At 43.3% G+C, this 19,969-nt stretch overlaps 2 non-coding genes across 2 annotated transcripts; one reads left to right on the top strand and one right to left on the bottom strand.

Annotated features, from left to right (window-relative positions):
* Window positions 1-1,129: 1,129 nt before the first annotated feature.
* LOC112084783 lies at window positions 1,130-1,236 on the bottom strand. The gene has a single exon (XR_002898443.1). It is a non-coding gene; the product is annotated as a small nucleolar RNA R71 (small nucleolar RNA).
* Window positions 1,237-18,860: 17,624 nt separating this feature from the next.
* LOC112084689 lies at window positions 18,861-18,967 on the top strand. Its single transcript, XR_002898350.1, has one exon. It is a non-coding gene; the product is annotated as a small nucleolar RNA R71 (small nucleolar RNA).
* The last annotated feature ends 1,002 nt before the right edge of the window (window positions 18,968-19,969 follow it).

Genomic DNA, 19,969 nt, shown 5'->3' with positions numbered 1-19,969 from the left:
ATCATACATACATTCTCATCTCATTTAGCTTACTTACTTGCTTGTTTAAGTTGATCATTTGCTTTAATTCTTGTTTTAAGCTTGTTTAGTAGAAATAACATCAAAAACCTCACTCATTTGGCTTGAATTAAGAAGTGATCCTGCATCTTAGTGTCTACACATGATGGATTGATACCTTTTGTACTGCAAAGTGACAAAAGGGATTGATAACCCCTCATTTAGAGCCTTGAAAACTCTAGTTATCAATTGGCGCCGTTGCCAAAGTCTGATAGCATTAAGATTGTGTCATTTCTTGAGATCAAGCATTTTCTTTTGTGTTTTCTATTTTCTTTCAAGTTCTGGTTGTGAGTTTCAGGTGCATGAACACCAAGTCTAGATCAAGAAGCTGTGGTCCACCTTTCCCCATAGACAACAACATTAATCTTTTGGTTCCAAGAAGGAGAAGAGATAGGCGTGGAAGACAGACTGATCAGGCTGACATGGAAGATCAAAGACAGCATGTAGTGACATTGAGCAACCGGCTCAGGAGCAACAGGCTCAGGTGCAGCAGGGTAATGGAGTTGGTAATGCAGCTGGTAATGGAGCTGGTCATGGGTTCCATCAGGGTAATGTTCAGCAGGAACAGGAGCATCAACAGCAAGCTTATGTCCACCAGGGACAAGCTCCAGCTCATCAGCAAAGGCATCAGGCCAATGTACAGCAAAGACAACATGTGCACCACCAACAGCCCTTCCAAAACCAACAAAGGAGATATGAGCAGCCACAGGTCTATGTTGGAGAGAATGACAGGGCCAGTGCTCATCAGTATGGGGCTGGAATCCAAGCACCACCTGTGCAAAACAACAATTTTGAAGTCAAGGCATCTTTGCTGAATATGGTCCAAAACTCCAAGTTCCATGGATTGGCAATGGAATATCCTTTGGAACACTTGGACCAATTTGATAAGGTTTATGACTTGACAAAGATAAATGGAGTATCTGAGGACAGTTTCAAGCTCAGATTATTCCCCTTCAGTCTTGGCGACAAAGCACACCAATGGGAGAAGAATCTCCCAAGAGGCTCCATTCAGACCTGGGAGCAATGCAAGCAGGCATTTCTGTCTAAGTTCTTCTCAACTTCAAGAACAGCAAAGCTAAGAAACCAAATCTCCAGCTTCACACAACATAGCAATGAGAGTTTTGGTGAATCATATGAGAGATTCAGGAGCTACACCAACCAGTGCCCACACCATGGGTTTAGTGAAGCTTCTCTTCTCAGAAAACTTTATAGAGAAGCTCTTCCCAAAATTAGGAACCAGCTGGACACTGCATCCAATAGAAACTTTCTGGGAAAGGAAATCCATGCTGCTTTAGAGCTAGTTGAGAACTTAGCAATGAGCAATGATACATATGGAGAAGACTTTGATAGAGCCAATAGGAGTGAGAGCTCAAGCAGGGATCAAAGGTATGAGAATGACTTTAAAACACTTGAAAGCAAGTTGGACAAGGTGTTATTGGCCACTAAAAAGCCAATGCACTTTGTAGGAGAGTATGAGGAACCTTCTCAATGCTTTGAGAACATCAGTGAAGAGGGTCTTACTCAAGAAGAGCTAAACTATATTGGGAATCAGAGGTTCCAAAGATATCAGTATGCCAATGCCAATCAGAACCTCTCTTACAGGAATCCCAATGTAGCAAACCCACAAGACCAAGTCTACCCTACCTCTCAAGCTCCACAGAATTTTGTTCCCAAGAACAACTTTCAAGGGTCTTTTCAACCAAAGAATCAGTTTGCTCAGAATCAGGGTTACAGTCAGCATCAGCAACCACTTCAGAGTTCTGATTTCAGTTCACAGCAGCAGCAAAAGGCACCACCAGGGTTTGGTCCTCCACAGTTCCAATAGCAGGCGCCGGTTCAGCATCAGTTTCAGTCAGCACTTGTTCACCAGCAGCCACAGATGGGTTCAGAAATGGTTGGGATTCTACAACAGCTGCTTCAGGGTCAACAAGTGTTTGCAAGTCAGTATGCATCTATGCAGCAGGACATCAAGGAATAGAAGCAAAATCAGGCCTCTAGCTCAAGAAACCAAGGCTAACTACCTGGTAAGCCTGAACCCAACCCCAAAGAGTATGCTAAAGCTATTACACTGAGAAGTGGCAAAGAGCTACCTGGTATTGAGCACAACAATGTGATCATTGAGGACAATGATCAAACTGAAGGGGAGGCAGCCTTAAAAGATGATCAAGTTGCTGAAATATCAAGGAAAGAAAAGGGTAAAGAGGTGGAAAAGGAACCTGAACCAGAAAAGCTATATGTTCCACCACCTCCATACCAACCCAAGCTCCCATTTCCAGGGAGATTTAAGAAGAAACTTGTAGACAAGGCAATAGCTGTATTTGAGAAGACTCTTAATGAGACACCACTCACAATGCCTCTCATTGATGCATTTCTAATGATGCCAAAGATGGGTAAGTTTTTAAAAGATGCTATTCTGAACAAGACTAAAGAGCTTCAAGGTATGGTGGTATTGAGTCATGAATGCAGTGTCATAATTCAAAGAAAGTCCATCCCAAGAAAGTTAACTGATCCAGGGAGTTTCACACTCCCTTGCGCCATAGGTCCCCTGATGTTTTCTGGGTGCCTTTGTGATCTCGGAGCATCTGTCAGCTTAATGCCATTCTCCATAGCGAAGAAGCTTGGGTATAGAGTGTTAAAACCTGCTAGGATCTCTCTTATCCTTGCAGACAGATCAGTTAGGTTACCTGTTGGGATGTTTGAAGATCTGCCTGTCAAGATAGGTGGTTTTGAGGTTCCAACTGAATTTGTTGTGCTAGAGATGGATGAGGAACCAGTTGATCCTCTTATTTTGGGCAGACCATTCTTGGCCACAGCAGGAGCAATTATTGATGTGAGAGGTGGCATCATAGAGCTTCAACTTGGGTCTGAAAGGCTTACGTTTGATGTTAATGAGATGATGAAGAAGTGCACCATAGAAGGACAATGCTTCTATGTAGAGACAATGGATCAGCTGGCTGATGAGTACTGATGATCCTCTTCAAGTTGCTTTGAGCAAAGAACAAGGAGACCAGGGGTTCTTAGCAGGAGTGAAGGATACAAGCTGAATTTGGACAATGCAAGAGAACTTGGTCCTGAGGCAAAGTTTTTGGAACTGGAACAAGTTGGTCCTGAGGTCTTGGATATCAGAAGCTCAAACACAAGCCAAGGAGCTGTCCAAGCAGTCATGGCCGTGGGTTCTAAGGTGAAGGAGCATGCTAGGCTGTTTGAGCAAGACAACTTCAGTGGTGATTGGGATGAATCTAAGGCGCCTCAGCTGGAACTCAAACCTCTTCCCAAGGGGCTCAGGTATGCTTTCTTAGGTCTCAATGAGTCTTATCCTGTCATTATCAATGATATGCTGTTAGAGGACCAAAAGCATAAGTTGTTAGAAGAGTTCAGGAAACATAGGGGAGCCATTGGCTACTCTCTGGATGACATAAATGGTATCTCACCCTCCCTATGCACTCATAGGATTCACTTAGAAGAAGAGTCTATGTCGTCCATAGAGCACCAAAGGCGTCTCAATCCCAACTTAAAAGAGGTAGTGAAGAAAGAGATTCTCAAACTCCTAGAGGCTGGGATAATCTACCCAATCTCAGACTCTAGATGGGTTTCACCAGTCTATGTGGTGCCCAAAAAGAGGGGAATGACAGTAATAAGAAATGAGAAGGATGAGCTGATTGCTACTAGAACTATAACTGGACACAGGATGTGTATATATTATAGGAAGCTCAATGCAGCCTCTAGGAAAGATCATTTTCCTTTGCCTTTTATTGATCAAATGCTAGAGAGGCTTGCAAACCATCTCTTCTTTTGTTTTCTAGATGGTTACTCTGGATTCTTTCAAATCCCCATAGATCCAAGAGATCAAGAGAAGACCACATTTACTTGTCCTTATGGTACATTTGCATACAGGTGCATGCCTTTTGGTCTTTGTAACGCCCCTGCCACATTCCAGTGTTGCATGATGCATATATTCTTTGACATCATTGAAGAGAAGGTGGAGGTGTTCATGGACGACTTTTCTGTCTATGGCTCCTCCTTCTCTGATTGTCTTTCTAACTTGTCGCAGGTCCTGGAGAGATGTGAGCAGCATAACCTGGTGCTGAACTGGGAGAAGTGCCATTTCATGGTGCAGGAAGGGATTGTACTTGGGCATAAGATCTCTGAGAAGGGCACAGAGGTTGACAGAGCAAAGGTGGAAGTGATGGTAAATCTGCAAGCTCCCAATTCAGTCAAAGGGATAAGGAGCTTCCTTGGGCATGCAGGGTTTTACAGAAGATTCATCAAAGACTTTTCAAGAATAGCTAGGCCTTTGACTAGGCTGTTGTGCAAAGAGGTTTAATTTTTCTTTGATGCTGAGTGTGAGGAAGCTTTCAAGAAGATCAAGGAGGCATTGATCAGTGCACCAATTGTCCAGGCCCCTGATTGGTCATTGCCCTTTGAGGTTAAAAATTATGCAGTTGGAGCTGTGCTAGGCCAGAGGAAGGACAGGAAGCTTCATGTCATATACTATGCCAGCAGAACCCTTGATTCTGCCCAGGAGAAGTATGCTACCATAGAGAAGGAAATGTTGGCAATATTCTTTGCATTTGATAAATTCAGAATCTACCTGGTGGGATCAAAAGTCATTGTATATACTGATCATGCAGCCCTCAGGTATCTAATGACCAAGAAGGATGCCAAGCCTAGACTCTTGAGATGGGTCCTCTTACTTCAAGAGTTTGATATGGAGGTACAAGACAAGAAGGGTATAGAGAATGGAGCTGCAGACCATCTCTCCAGGTTAAGAGTGGACTCTGAAGTCCCTATTAATGACAGCCTCTCTGAGGAATCATTGATGGTGATTAGCTCTTACTTGAAGTTTGATGAAGTGGATAGCATCCAAGAGAAGAGAATACCCTAGTTTGCTGATATTGTAAACTTTCTTGCTTGTGGAGTGGAACCACCAGAGCTTGATGCTTACCACAGAAAGAAGTTCTTCAAAGATGTCCAGAGATACCATTGGGATGAACCTTACCTGTATGTCCTGAACAAAGATCAGTTGTATGGAAGGTGTATTGCTGAAGAGGAGATGCAACCTGTGTTGCAAGAGTGTCATGGATCAGCTTTTGGTGGTCACATGTGAGCATTCAAGACTGTGGCCAAGGTTCTTCAGAATGGGTTCTGGTGGCCCACAATGTTCAAGGACGCTCAAGGAGTTGTTTCAGCATGTGATGCTTGTTAGAGGCATGGAAACATTTCAAAGAAGAGTGAGATGCCTCAAAATCCAATATTGGAGGTTGAAGTTTTTGATTGTTGGGGAGTGGAATTTATGGGACCTTTCATCTCATCTTATGGGAATCAGTACATATTAGTGGCTGTGGACTATGTGTCCAAGTGGGTTGAGGTTATTGCTTCCCATACCAATGATTCCAAGGTAGTGGTCAGGTAGTCCAAGAACATAATCTTCCCAAGATTTGGAGTACCCAGGGTTGTTATTTCTGATGGAGGTTCTCACTTTGTGAACAAAACCTTTGAAGGATTGCTGAAGAAGCATGGAGTGAAACATAAGGTAGCTACTACTTATCATCCTCACACTAGTGGCCAGGTTGAAGTGTCTAATAGACAAATTAAGGCCATTCTTTAGAGGACTGTTAGCTCAAGCAGAAAAGATTAGAGCAAAAAGCTTGATGATGCATTGTGGGCTTATAAAACAGCCTTTAAGACTCTAATTGGGACATCTCCTTTCAATCTGCTATATGGGAAGAGCTGCCACCTTCCTGTTGAGCTGGAGTACAAGGCACTATGGGCTGTGAAGTTGCTGAACTTTGATATCAAAACAGCTCAAGAGAAAAGGATAATTCAACTCCATGAGCTTGAGGAGATCAGATTGGAGGCCTTTGAGAGCTCCAAGATCTATAAAGAAAAGACCAAAGCTCTACATGATCAAAAGATTCTGAAAAGGGAGTTCAAGGAAGGTGATCTGGTGTTGCTGTTCAACTCTAGGCTTAAGCTATTTCCTGGAAAACTGAAGTCTAGATGGTCTGGTCCCTTTAAGATTCTTGAGGTCAGCCAATATGGAGCTGTTGTGTTAAAAGGAAAGGATGGTCAAGAATTTGTGGTCAATGGGCAAAGGATCAAGCACTACCTGGTGTCACAAAGGAAGGAGGAAACTACATCAGTTCCCCTTCTTGATCCACCATCAGCATAAACTTGGTATAAAAGTCAAACTTAGAGACTTTAAACAAAGTCCTCTTGGAAGACACCCCAAGCTTATCCTTTGTGCATAGTTCTTTTGATTTCTTTTCTTTCTTTTATGTTTTAGGATCTTTTGATGGGTTTTTGATAGACAAGACTTTTTAGGGTCTCAGGGCTATCAATCCCCTTGTCAATGTAGCACAAAGAGGTTAATCAATCCAGATGTGGTGTTAGACACTAAGCTATATGATCAAGTTCTTAATTCAAGCAAACAAGAGCGGGTTTTGATTAATCTAGAGAAAACTATAAACATAAACAGGATTAAAGACTAATGACAATGACAAATGATATGATGTGAATATGATATGATGGAGGCATGAGATTCTAGACATGATAGTTGGTCAGGGTGCTTTGGTGTTAAACTAGAGATGCTGATGACAATGATGAGACATGATTAAAGTGATTAAGAACTCTAATCTAGGTTAATCCTCTCATGAAGGTATGAACCCCTATACTAATCCATTTTCAAACTAAATTCCCATTTGTGAAATATGAATCAATATGCATTAATAAACAGTTCTTAATGATCATTCAAGCATTTAACAAATCATTCCCATGATGAAAAATTACTTAAACCTCTAACACAACTCTTTCAGGAATTTCATCAAACACTTTTGGTGCATGAAATTCCCAGAATCTAGATCTCAAGTGATTATCAAGGATCTAGCATATAGAACAGCTGTTTAGAGAGATGAATCAATGAATCTAGCCCTAAGCACCCCTAATCTAACACTTTAGCACCCTAACCTACACATCTAGAACCTCATTAAGGTGACTACTCACTAATCATACTAATCTCTCTTAAACCTTTCCAAGGTGAGAAGATTAGCATGATTAATGATGAGAAATGGAGATGGAGATGATAGATTCAAAAGAAAACAGCTTCAAACACCCAGATCTCCTTAAACTCTCTTCATTAAACACTCAAATATAGATATTTCTCTTCTTAATGGAGTCTTTTTCACCAAAGAGGCAAGAGACAAAGGGAATAAAACTTAGTCCTCTCCCAAAAAAAACCTAAAAAGTATTTATACTTCCTTAAAAACGAACCGGGTCAGCCCGGAACAAACCGGGTCCTGACCCGGCTTTAATGGATAAAGTGAGAATTACTGCGGGTCAGTCCAGTATGTCCCAGGTCGCACACCTAAGTCGCAGTAGATGAAGACTTGTCTTGTGAAGCCTGAATCGCCTTGTCTTAGCCGCACGCCTAAGTAGGAGTGTTTTGCGAGTGTTGCTGCGGCTTGGTCTCCTTCCTCTCCAACTCGCAGGGCTAAGGCGGTTTCTGGGGAATGTACAAACTGTGCGGGTTGGTCTCTATTGCAACTAGGTCGCAGGCTCAAGTCGGAGTGATTTGCGAGTGATCGTGCGGCATAGTTCCAGGCGCGGCTAACTCGCATGCCTAAGTCGCACGATTGTGGACTTAGCATTTCTCTTGCTCTTGAGCTTCAGACCTCTTCCAGTGATAGTTTACCCGCACATATCAACTCGCAGCATCAGCATTCAGGCGTTCATCTTCAGGCCTGCGGGCTAACCAAGTCGCAAGACCCTCTCGCAGCATCCAGAGCAGCTTAGACCACTTCGCATTCCGGAGAGTGTAACTCCTATGAGACTTGTCCGAATTGAATGATTTCGGTCGCAGAAGACAGAGGACTCATTTATCTCCAACTTTGGTGAAGGAAGCTTCGGTGCTTGGGAAGTGTAAGGCTTCCTGGAGGGCACATCTTTGCAGTGCATGTACACGACCAGAGAGAGGCGTTTAGACATGTGTCCATTCCGGAGACCGTATCTTTCTGCTCATAGATCCGAATTGAATGATCTTGGACGTTCTGGAAAGAAGACACAAATGTCTCTGGTTCTCATGAAGGACCCGGAAACTAAATCGGCCTGGACGTGCACCGTCCTTCGCATCCTTTAGGACTGATCTGCTCGGTCCGGAATACCTGCGAGACTGGGGTTCCTTCCGACAAGCTTATCTCTCTGCTCACGCGTCCGAATTTCACGATTCTACTTGCTACGAGACCGTGATGCAATGCTCTCCAACTTCTATGAAGCACCCGCCGTCTGAATCGGACCGGAAGGCTCCCCGGACAGGCGATTTCTGAGACACGTTCATACCCGGAGATTTTGGCCGATACACTTCATTCGCGGTACATGAAAATGGCCGGTAAAGCTTTCCTGGCCAGCGAGAATGGCCGGTAATCTCCCAGGACCCAATTTTCCACTTTTTTCAAGCTTTGCTCACCATTCCACCTCCTGGATTCATATTTTCAGCTCCATATTCACCTGATAGACACTCAAAACATGCAATATACTCATTGGGACCTAATGCATCTCCTAAGTTCTAAAACAAACCCTAAGGACGTAAAATGCATGAAATAAAACATAATTTGGAATGATTTATGCAACCTAAATGATGCAAATTATGAACATATCAACTCCCCCACACTTGTCCTTTGCTTGTCCTCAAGCAAAAAGAGCAAATGAGAGAAAGAGGTTGTATGCAATGGGAGTTCACATTTTCTTTTTGAGAGAAGTGATCACAATGAGAACTCAAGTTCATGCTCAATTATGCAATGCAAAGTCATACTCAGATATATATCAACTCAGCAAGGAATCTCCACAAGTTCATCTCTCTCTCAACTCTTTCACATTCATTAAGCTTTTATCAGGTGGATCTCATGATGCAAGGTTTAAACAAGCTGGCTTGGCTAGGGAGAGGCTATGAGATTAAAATGATCTCATCAGTGTTCAAGTGGGTTAAATGCAGCAAAGGGATCTCTCTATGAATGATCAAACTTTGGCAGAATGCTAAAGGTAAAAAGCAACCTAAGCATACAAGGGCGAAGACTCATCACACCCCACCCTCTACTCAAAGCTTCCTCACTTGCTCAAAAATCCTCACTTTTCATTCTCATTTTCCTCTCACTAGGGGATTCACTTTTCACTTTTCCTCTCAAGTCTTGGAACTCAAACTTTACACAGCTCTTTTTCTTTTACAACTTCTAGCCTCTTCTTTCTTTCTTAACAAAACATTTGAGCCTTTGGCTTCTTTTCTTCCTTTTTCACTTAGAGACTAGACTCTTTCTTTTCAACAAACCAGAGCTTACTTTCTCAAAACACCAAGACTGACTTCTTTTTCTTTCATTCCCCTAGTTATTTTCACTCTCTCTTTCCCACTCATCTCACCTTTTTCCACTCACCAAAGAGTCTTTTCCCCCACACTTAATCCTCGCCAAAACTCTCAGTTCCTTGATGTTGGAACACAGCACTCAATGAGACTTGCCCTTGTCGCTCTAAACCTAACACTTTCTGCTAAATTTGATCCAAGGTGGCCTTTCAATTCACACACAAACATTGGCTTAAAAGAAGGATGGGTTCAAGGTATGGGAACTGATCCTTGATGTGGATTCAGCTACTTGAGCTAAGGAAAAGAGTGGTGAAAACAGTGGTTCTAGCTCAAGTATGTATATTGGTATCCACAAGCTTTTTTCAAACAATGCATCACAAGATATTTTCAAGTCAGGTTCAAAGTTCCCACTTAATTAGAGTTGAGTTCAATTCAAACTTGCTTCTCAGATTCAAATCATTTCAGACTTTGCAAGCACAGAAAAAGATTCACAAGCATATTCAATTCAAGTTCTCAAAGTGATGTACTCTCTAGAAAACCTATCATTACTCCTTGCAAGATGCAACCTACATGCAAATGCAATCTAGACTCAATCCTAAAAATGAGAATGCAACTAGATGATCATTTTTTTTGTGTAAAATTTTCAGATTTTTCCATTTTTTGGTTTTTATATGCACTTAGATGAATATGCAACTAGAATGTGACTCAAGACTCAAAGTGTAAAATAAGAAAATAGAAAACATGATTAGTTAAGGATAAAACTCCTCCCCCACACTTAGATAACACAGTCCCTTGTGTTATAAAAGTATGAGAAAGAAGTGAAACCAAAGCAAACAGGCAAAATGCAAAAGAGAAAGAAAATCTACATGCTATTTACAAGGTTTTGAGTGGTACCTAGTGGCTGTTGAAATCGGACGCCAATGAGTAGGAGGGGTTCGATGTGTGGCCTGACGGTGTTTCCCAAGAATGGTGGCTGGCTTCATCACTTCCATCGTCAAGATCTACCCAAGTGGTTCCATATGTGACCAAGGCTGTGCAGTTCATGGAACTCTCCCCAACTTCCTCTCTGTTCCTTGGTGAAACCGGTGCTGGAGCTCCACCTTTGCAAGGGTTTTCAAGCTTCTTGATCCTCTTCTTCATCTCCTTGATGCATTTGGCCATCTTGTGGATGGTTTTGTCTTGGTACTTGCACCATTGTTGGAGAATACCAATCTTCTGTTGAGCTCTGAACCCTGAAGTGCCTGGTTCCTCCCAGTTGTAATCATCAAAGTGATATCTGTTTCCACCAAGACGTTTTTGAGGTGGGGGCAGATCATCGTCTTGAGCACCAGCTGCACTTGTGGTAGCATCTTCAGCGGTTGCTTTCTTTCCCTTGGTGGCTTCTTCTCTGCAAGCTTGCTTGTATGTGAGGATTGGTGGATCAGTTTGGACATTGTACAGCTCTTCCTTCAGCAAGAAGAAGTGAATGTTCCTTTTAACTTGGACTGTGGTGATGGAGGGATTGGGTAGGAGAACTTGGGCTGGCTCGCTGATGAGTGTCTTGAAGTTGTAGACTACCTTGGTACTCACTCTTCCTTGGAGGAAGCCAATCCTACACAAATGTGCTTCATTAATCAGATCAATCTTTGCCTTGTTCTCCTTGAATCTATACCCCATGGCTTTCAAGATCTTTGTTACCACCCATCCATGGGTCAGCTTTGCATCTTGCTTAGTAGAACCCCACATGCACTTTTTGTAGAACATCAAAGACCTTGCTAATTGAGATGCAAGGCAAAGTGGGTATTCATACCCTTCATAGGGTTCCCCATCTTCATGTGTTGGCATCAGCGGTCTCAGCCCTACACCAAGAAGCATCAGATCTCCCTTGTGAACTCTTCCAACATCAATCTTGAAGTAAAAGCTGTGAGAGAGAATCTTGTGTACATATCTCAGAACTGGGTTCCTTATCCAAGAGGCCTTTGCTGTTCCAGCTGTGTACTTCCCAGAAGCAATTGATCTCCATAGAAGTTGGATCTCATCTTTTCTGAGATTGACCTGGTTGGAGAGAAGTTCATTTCTAGGTGCTGAAAACCCAAAGATCTTATTCAATTCTCTGAATGACACTGAATACTCCTTCCCTTTCACAGTAAACTCCACATGTCCAAGTCCATCTCCTTGAATGATTCTTGAATCCCTTGGGTAGTAAATGAAAGCTTCAAAGGAGGCTAAGAACTCTTGGGACTCTTGTTCATAAGCGATTTCTCTCATCTCCAAAAGTGACTCAACACCCATGTTCCCAAGCAAAGTCTTGACATCTTCATAGAGGCCAATCTTCTTCAGAAAGTCCAAATCAGGGAATCTCCCTTGCTGGATCTCTATCTGCTGAAACTTAGCCAGATAATCAAGTGTTTCTGGTTCAGTTGTCTTGAACTTCTTTGATCCCTCTTAAATGGTGCCTTGGGAACCACCAGCGGAGCTGCTGGAGTCACTTTCAGTCTGTTCACTCTCAGATATCACAGCCAACTGTTTCCCCTTTTTCTTGGAGCCAGAAGCAACCACCAAAGCTCTTCCTTCAGGCCTTGTCCTTTTTGGCGCTGGATCACACTTTCCTTGCTTTGTGGTATTCTTTGCACCCTGACCTTTGTCTCTTGGCTTTGAAGTTCCTGAGACCAAACCTTTGCCTTTTGATGCAGGGCCCTTCTTCTTGGCCAAAGAGTTGGTTCTTTCAGTCATCTGCCAAGAGATTCCCAAAAATATTGTTAGTACAAGGTTAAGCCGCACAAAAGTCTTCAAAATTTTGAAAAAAAAATGTTGCAAGAATCGATATCAACAGCACATGGACAAGTTTCTCAAGCCAAGAATCAATCAAATAAATTCATAGCAATGCAAAAACAAGAGTGCAAAGCAGGGACTCAGCAAGAAACCAATTCATTCATAGCAATGCAAAAACAAGAGTGCAAAGCAGGGACTCAGCAAGAAACCAATTCATCTCTTTAAAAAGAAAATCGATTTCTTTCATGAATTACTTGCAACAATTTTCAAAATTCAAGAACAAGTAATTACCAACAAAGTGCTCTGTTTTCCAAGAATATCTATCACCCTAGCATTTATAAAAGTAATCCCAAGGTCTAAAACAACCTATCAGAATCGATTCCACACCTTAAAGTTCAAAAATCACCATTGAAGAACATGGAAAGAGATGAGTTTTAACAGGATGAAATACCTTGGGATTAAGATGCAACGAGTTCAAAATGCAATCAGGATGATGTTAACAACTCAAAAACGAGCTCAGAGCTCTTTGAATCAACAATTTTGGTGGAGAAATGAGAGAGATATGGTGAAAACAATGGAGAGAAATGAGAGAGAGAGTTGCAAACTCGGGTTTGTAGTGAGGAAGAGAGAGTGTGGGGTAGAGTCAAGCCTTTGGACTGGTGGTCAATAGATCTATTTTGACCAGTCAAGGCTTTGACCCATCCTTTTCTCATTGACCGGCCTCCTTTCTCTCTTTTGTGCGTCCGGGAACTGTTGGGATCGAGCCGTGTGACCGTCTCGGTGTAAAACCGGAAATAATTTTGTGCGACCTGGTCATCCTCTGTCTAACCCGCACAACCATCCCGCAGCATTTGGTACTTAGGCATTCTAGCCATTCCTCTTTTTGCTGCGACTTGGTTTCCTATGCTTCTAGGTCGCACGCCCACGCCGCAGGGTTTTGTCACTTAGGCTCCTTAGCCGTTCTCTTCATGCTGCGACCTAACCTTCCTCTTTCCAGGTCGCACGACCATCTCGGAGTGAATTGCGAATGATCGTGCGACTTAGCCTCCTTGGGTTTCAAGCCGCAGCACCAGGTCGCACAGGTTTGGACTTAGGCGTTTTGGACTCCTCCTGTTTAGTGCGGCCTGGCCTTCCTCTTTTCAGGTCGCACGACCATCTCGGAGTAGATTGCGAATGATCGTGCGACTTAGTCTCCCAGGGTTTTAGGCCGCAGCACCAGGTCGCACAGGTTTGGACTTAGGCGTTTTGGACTCCTCCTGTTTAGTGCGGCCTGGCCTTCCTCTTTTCAGGTCGCACGACCATCTCGGAGTAGATTGCGAATGATCGTGCGACTTAGTCTCCCAGGGTTTTAGGCCGCAGCACCAGGTCGCACAGGTTTGGACTTAGAACCTTTGGCCTTCTTCTTTCTGGTGCGGCTCAGCGTCTACGCTTCTAGGTCGCACGCCCAAGCCGGAGTAAATTCCGAACCTTGCTGCGGCCTGGCTCCCTTTTTTCTGACCCGCACTCCTATCCTGCAGTAAATGGGACTTAAACATTTCTCTGGCCTTAAACACTTCTCTCAGCTCTCTCACATGCTTCTTTCCATTCATCACTGAGCTATGTCCTCCAAAGATCACCTAGTACCTGAGACCAACTCACAAAACCCATCAAAAAGTTCTAAAACATAAGAGAAAAGAGAAGAAATCAGAAGAACTATGTACAAAGATAAGCTTGGGGTGTCTCCCAAGAGCACTTTGTTTAAAGTCTCTAAGTTTGACTTTGAGAACCTGGTTAACAGGCTGGTGGATCAAGAAGAGGAACTGTTGTAGCTTCCTCTTTCCCTTGTGAAACTAAGTAATGCTTGATTCTCTGTCCATTCACCACAAATTCCTGACCATTCTTTCCTTCCAAGACAATGGCACCATAAGGCCTCACTTCAAGAACTTTGAAAGGTCCAGACCACCTAGACTTAAGCTTTCCTGGAAACAACTTAAGTCTGGAGTTGAAAAGCAAGACCAAATCACCACACTTGAACTCTCTCTTTAAAATCTTTTGGTCATGCAGGACTTTGGTCTTCTCCTTATAGATCTTTGAGCTTTCAAAAGCCTCAAGCCTAATCTCCTCAAGTTCATGGAGTTGCATGATCCTTTTCTCTTGAGCTGTCTTGATATCAAAGTTTAGAAACTTCACAGCCCACATAGCTTTGTACTCCAACTCAACAGGAAGGTGGCAGCTCTTCCCATATAGCAGACTGAATGGTGATGTTCCAATTGGAGTTTTAAAGGCAGTCCTGTAAGCCCATAATGCATCATCTAGCCTTTTGCTCCAATCTCTTCTGCTTGAGCTAACAGTCCTCTCCAGATTGGCCTTGATCTGTCTATTGGATACTTCAACCTGGCCACTAGTTTGAGGATGTTATGGAGTAGCTATCTTGTGTTTAACTCCATGCTTTCTCAATAAACCTTCTAGAGTCTTGTTCACAAAATGGGATCCTCCATCAGAGATGACAACCCTTGGAACTCCAAACCTTGGGAAGATGATGTTCTTGAACAGCCTCACTACAACCTTGGAATCATTGGTAGGGGAAGCAATGGCCTCAACCCATTTGGACACATAGTCCACAGCAACAAGTATGTATTGATTTCCATAGGATGAAATGAAAGGTCCCATAAAGTCAATCCCCCAGCAATCAAAGATCTCAACCTCTAGAATGGGGTTTTGAGGCATCTCACTTCTCTTAGATATGTTCCCATGCCTCTGACAGGCATCACATGCTGCAACCACCAACTGGGCATCTTTGAACATTGTAGGCCACCAGAACCCACTTTGAAGAACCTTTGCTACAGTTTTGAATGCCCCCATGTGACCTCCAAAAGCATAACCATGACATTCCTGCAACACAGGTTGCATCTCCTCTTCAGCAAGACACCTTCTGTATAGCTGATCCTTGTTCAGAACATAGAGGTAGGGCTCATCCCAATAGTATCTCTGGACATCTCTGAAGAACTTTTTCCTCTTGTAAGCATCCAATTCAGGAGGCTCCACCCCACATGCAAGATAGTTCACTATATCTGCAAACCAAGGCATCCTCCTTTCTTGAATGCTCTCTACTTCCTCAAACTCCAAGTATGAATGGAGCACCATCAGAGACTCTTCAGGCAAAGCATCATCTATGGGGACTTTTTCTTCAATCCTCAGCCTTGAGAGATGGTCTGCAGCACCATTCTCAATCCCCTTTTTATCAAGCACCTCCATATCAAACTCTTGGAGCAATAGAACCCATCTCAACAGCCTTGGTTTGGCATCTTTCTTGGTCATCAAGTACCTGAGGGCTGCATGATCAGTATACACAATGACCTTTGATCCCACCAGGTAGCTTCTGAACTTATCAAAGGCAAAAACTATTGCCAGCATTTCCTTTTCAGTTGTAGCATACTTCTCTTGGGCAGAGTCAAGTGTTCTACTGGCATAGTAGATCACATGCAACTTCTTGTCTTTCTTTTGTCCAAGTACTGCTCCAACAGCAAAGTCAGAAGCATCTGTCATGACCTCAAAAGGTAGGGACCAGTCTGGTGCCTGAACTATTGGTGCACTAACCAATGCCTCCTTGATCAACTTAAAGGCTTCTTCACATTCAGCATCAAAGGTGAAATCCACTTCCTTACACAACAGTCTTGTTAAGGGCCTGGCAATCCTTGAGAAGTCCTTTATGAATCTTCTATAAAACCCTGCATGACCCAGGAAGCTCCTTATCCCTTTAACAGAAGTGGGGGTTTGCAGATTTACCATCACTTCCACCTTTGCCTTATCAACCTCAATGCCCTTTTCAGAGATCTTGTGCCCAAGAACTATCCCTTCTTGCACCATGAAATGACACTTCTCCCAGTTCAGCACCAAGTTGTGTTGCTCACATCTCTCCAACACCTGTGTCAAATTAGAGAGACAATCCGAGAAGGAGGAGCCATAGACACTAAAGTCATCTATGAACACCTCAACTTTCTCTTCAATAATGTCAGAGAAAATGTGCATCATACATCTTTGAAAAGTGGCCGGTGCATTACATAAACCGAAAGGCATTCTCCTATAAGCGTAAGTGCCATAAGGGCATGTGAATGTTGTTTTCTCTTGATCTCTTGGATCTATGGGAATTTGGAAAAATCCAGAGTACCCATCGAGAAAACAAAAATAAGGATGATTAGCTAACCTTTCAAGCATTTGATCAATGAATGGTAAAGGAAAATGATCTTTTCTAGAAGCAGAATTCAATTTCCTATAGTCAATGCACATGCGATGGCCAGTTATTGTTCTTTGAGCTATGAGTTCATCCTTATCGTTTTTCACCACTGTGATCCCACCTTTCTTGGGCACAACATGAACAGGAGACACCCATCTTGAGTCAGAGATTGGGTAAATTATCCCTGCCTCAAGAAGCTTTAGTATCTCCTTCTTAACCACTTCCCTAAGGTTGGGGTTAAGTCTACGTTGGTGCTCAATAGAGGACATAGATTGGTCCTCTAGGTGGATCCTATGGGTGCAGATGTCAGGAGAGATCCCTCTAATATCAGCCAAAGAATACCCTATGGCTCTCCTGAACTTTCTTATTTCATTCAGCAATGCACTCTCTTGGTCCTCTAATAGGCTATCATTGATGATGACAGGATATGTGGAGTTTAGTCCTAAGAAAGCATACCTGAGCCCTGTTGGTAGAGGTTTGAGCTCAACAGAGGGTGCATCAGCCTCATTCCAGTCCTGGTCCAAGCTGCTTTGGCTGGTGACTGATTCTTGGATTGCCAAAACCTCAGTGCCATTCTGTTCCAGCTCCACAAACCTTGTTTCAGGACCCAGCTCTCTTGCATTGTCCAGATACAGCTTATACCCTTCACTTGCTTCAGCCAAGAGCCCATTGTCTCCTTGTTCTTGAGTTAGAGTAGCTTGAAGAGGATCCTCAGTGTTCAGCTCCTCAAGCAACTCATCAGCCAACTGATCCATTGTCTCTACATAGAAACATTGACCTTCAATGGTGGGCTTCTTCATCATCTCATTCACATCAAACTTGAGCTTTTCAGACCCAAGTTGAAGCTCTATTATCCCACCTCTCACATCAATAATAGCTCCTGCAGTGGCTAAGAATGGTCTGCCCAAGATAAGAGGATCTACTGGCTCTTCATCCATCTCCAGCACAACAAAATCTGTTGGAACCTCAAAACCACCTATCTTGACAGGTAGATCTTCCAACATACCAACAGGCAATCTAACTGATCTATCTGCAAGGATAAGAGAAATCTTTGAAGGTTTGAAAACTCTAAAGCCCAGCTTCTGTGCTATGGAGAATGGCATCAAGCTGACTGATGCTCCTAAATCACAAAGACATCCAGAGAATAGAAGAGGTCCAATGGAACAAGGGAGTGTGAAGCTCCCTGGATCAGTTAACTTCCTTGGAATGGACTTCCTCTGAATGATAGCACTGCATTCATGACTTAGTACTACCATGCCTTGAAGCTCTTTTGTCTTGTTCAGAATAGCATCCTTCAAAAACTTCCCCATCTTTGGCATCATTAAGAATGCATCAATGAGAGGCATTGTGAGTGGTGTCTCTTTGAGTGCCTTCTCAAATACAGCTCTTGCCTTGTCCACTAGTTGCTTCTTAAATCTCCCTGGAAATGGGAGCTTGGGTTGGTATGGAGGTGGTGGCACATACTTCTTCTCTGGTTCTGGTTCCTTTGCTACCTCTTTACCCTTTTCTGACCTTGGTTTCTCAGCAACTTGATCATCCTTTAAGGCTGCCTCCCCCTCAGGTTGATCATTGTCCTCAATGATCACATTGTTGTTCTCAATACCAGGTAACTCCTTGCCACTCCTCAGTGTAATGGCCTTGGCATATTCCTTGGGGTTGGGTTCTGGTTTTCCAGGTAGGTGACCTTGGTTCCTTGAGCTTGATGCCTGGTTTTGCTTCAGTTCCTTGATTTCCTGCTGCATAGTCTGTTGACCCTGAAGTAGTTGTTGCAGAATACCAACCATATCTGTACCCATCTGTGGCTGCTGTTGAACCATTGGTGGCTGAAACTGTTGTTGAACCGGCGCCTGCTGTTGGAACTGTGGTGGACCAAACCCTGGTGGTGCCTTTGGCTGCTGTGAAGTGTAACCAGTGCCCTGAAATGGTTGCTGTTGCTGACCAAAACTCTGATTCTGACCAAATTGATTTTTGGGTTGGAATGACCCTTGAAAGTTGTGCTTGGGAACAAAGTTCTTTGGAGCTTGAGAATTGGGATAGACCTGGTCTTGTGGGTTAGCTACATTGGTGTTCCTGTAAGAGAGGTTTGGATTGGCATTACCATACTGATATCTTTGGAACCTCTGATTCCCAATGTAGTTGAGCTCCTCTTGGGTAAGACCTTCTTCACTTATGTTCTCAAAAATTTGAGAAGGTTCCTCATACTCTCCAACAAAATGCATTGGCTTCTGAGTGGTGAATTTCAGCTTGTCCAATTCACTCCTCAACTCCTTAACTTCTCTGGTGAGCCTCTGTTCTGAGCTTGAACCTTCATACCTATTTGATCTGTCATAGTCTGCACCATAAGTATCATTGCTCAATGCTAAGTTCTCCACTAGCTCTAAAGCAGCATGTATCTCTTTACCCAGAAAGTTCCCATTTGAAGCAGTATCCAGCTGGTTTCTAATCTTGGGAAGAGCTCCCCTATACAGTGTGCTGAGAAGAGAAGCCTCACTAAACCCATGGTGTGGGCATTGGTTTGTGTAGCTCCTGAATCTCTCATATGCTTCACCAAAACTTTCATTGCTTTGCTGAGTGAAGCTAGAGATTTGGTTCCTTAGTTTTGCAGTTCTTGAGGTAGAGAAGAACTTAGATAAGAAGGCTTGCTTGCATTGCTCCCAGGTTTGAATGGAGCCTCTTGGAAGATTCTTCTCCCATTGATGAGCTTTATCACCAAGACTGAATGGGAATAGTCTTAGCTTAAAGCTGTCTTCTGAAACTCCATTTATCTTGGTCAGATCACACACCTTATCAAACTGGTCCAAGTGTTCCAAGGGATCTTCAATTGCTAACCCATGGAACTTTGAGTTCTGGACCATATTCAGCAATGATGCTTTCACTTCAAAGTTGTTGTTCTGCACAGGTGGTGCCTGAATACCAGCTCCATACTGATGAGCATTGGCCCTGTCATTTTCGCCAACATAGATTTGGGGTTGCTCATATCTTCTTTGTTGTGGTTGGAAAGGGTGGGGTTGGTGGTGCACCTGGTGTCTTTGTTGAACATTGGCCTGATGCCTCTGTTGATGAGCCTGAGCTTGTCCCTGGTGGACATAGGCTTGTTGGTGGTGCACCTGTTCCTGCTGAACATTGCCCTGGTGAAACCCCTGACCAACTCCAATACCAGCTCCCTGACCTTGAGCCTGTTGCTCCTGAACTGGTTGTTCCATATCTACCACGTGATCTCCTTGTTCTGCCATCTCAGTCTGATCAATGTGTCTACCACGTCTGTCTCTTCTCCTCCTTGGTACCAAAAGGTTGATGTTGTCGTTTAGAGGAAAAGGAGGACCACAGCTTCTTGATCTAGACCTGGTGTTCATACACCTGAAATCACAAACAGAACTTGAAAGGAATCAGTAAAAACAAGAAAGTAAGCACTTGATCTCAAGAACAGATCAGAGCTTAATGCTAATCAAACCACAATTTGGCAACGGCGCCAATTGATAGACAAGACTTTTTAGGGTCTCAGGGCTATCAATCCCCTTGTCAATGTAGCACAAAGAGGTTTATCAATCCAGATGTGGTGTTAGACACTAAGCTATATGATCAAGTTCTTAATTCAAGCAAAC

The sequence above is a fragment of the Eutrema salsugineum genome, unplaced genomic scaffold (assembly GCF_000478725.1).
Source record: "Eutrema salsugineum unplaced genomic scaffold, Eutsalg1_0 scaffold_4, whole genome shotgun sequence".
NCBI lineage: Eukaryota > Viridiplantae > Streptophyta > Magnoliopsida > Brassicales > Brassicaceae > Eutrema > Eutrema salsugineum.
This window is presented reverse-complemented; position numbering and strand designations above follow the sequence as displayed.